This window comes from Frankliniella occidentalis, unplaced genomic scaffold (genome assembly GCF_000697945.3).
Source record: "Frankliniella occidentalis isolate FOCC.00 unplaced genomic scaffold, Focc_3.1 Scaffold26, whole genome shotgun sequence".
Lineage (NCBI taxonomy): Eukaryota > Metazoa > Arthropoda > Insecta > Thysanoptera > Thripidae > Frankliniella > Frankliniella occidentalis.
Window position 1 is genome coordinate 2,728,151 of NW_026267156.1, and position 1,002 is coordinate 2,729,152.

At 56.5% G+C, this 1,002-nt stretch overlaps 1 protein-coding gene across 1 annotated transcript in view; it reads right to left on the minus strand.

Moving 5' to 3' along the window:
• Positions 1–1,002, minus strand: part of LOC113211501 (division abnormally delayed protein) — a 150,136-nt gene that overhangs the window by 116,517 nt on the left and 32,617 nt on the right. The window lies entirely within an intron of this gene.

The following is a 1,002-nucleotide window of genomic DNA, read 5'->3' on the forward strand; positions in this document are numbered from 1 at the left end:
AGGGTCGGCGGCGTCGTCAGCAACGCCGCCGCCGGGCTCATTATGTGCGCTGGACGAATAATAAATAATTAGAGTTACGATCGGGGGAAGGGACGGGGGGCGGCAAGCAGAGAGATTCGATCTCTCGAATCTATTTCCTCCGCCGCACCGTGTATTGTTTCCATGGCACGGCGGCGAGGCGGGGCGGGGCAGCGCCAGGCAGCCCCAGCAGTCCCAGGGCGATACATCAACCCCTAACACCGGCACACCACACCGCAACGTACCGCGGAGAACAAAATTCCAGGTTCGAAATGGATGAGGAATTCCTGACCTCTCCTGCCGACCCCGTATAGCAGTAGCAGCGAGGGGAGGAGATGGGGCGGCGAGGGCAGGGGCCAGCTCGGGCAGCAGAGCCAACTCGGGGAGGACTTCAATTTATGGAAGTCGGTGATTCCCTTAGTCTCTCTCTCTCTCTCTCTCTCTCTCTCTCTCTCTCTCTCTCTCTCCTAGTCACTCGCCTCCAGACAGCGGCAGGGCAGCCCGCTTGTTCTCCGCACACTAACCCTCTGACACACTTGCCCGGTCTCCATACCGGCGGCGCGATGGCCCAGACGGAAAGGACAGAAAGAACCGGACGTGTGCAAGTCGACGATCCGTGGGCCGATTCAGACCGTCACGTCACAGCTTTCAGTCTTCTTCGTCTTCTCCTCCTCCTCTCTAATACAAACAACACACCAACCAACATGGAGGCCCCTATTTCTTATCCTCCAGACTCCGAGACAGACTCAGCCGCCCGTCTACTCCCACAAGACCTACAAGAAGAAGAGGAACATACTCGGAGAAAAGCAAGGATTGATTGTTTGGCTTATTGGGGAAATAAGTTGGGCTGTACTCGTCAAATATTACTGGCACTACGATAAGATCGCGATAAGATCCACAGCTGAAGTCCACGGCTAAGGTCCACGGCTGAGGTCCACCTCTAGGGTCCACATCTGAGGTCCACCTCTATGAGGTCCACCTCTA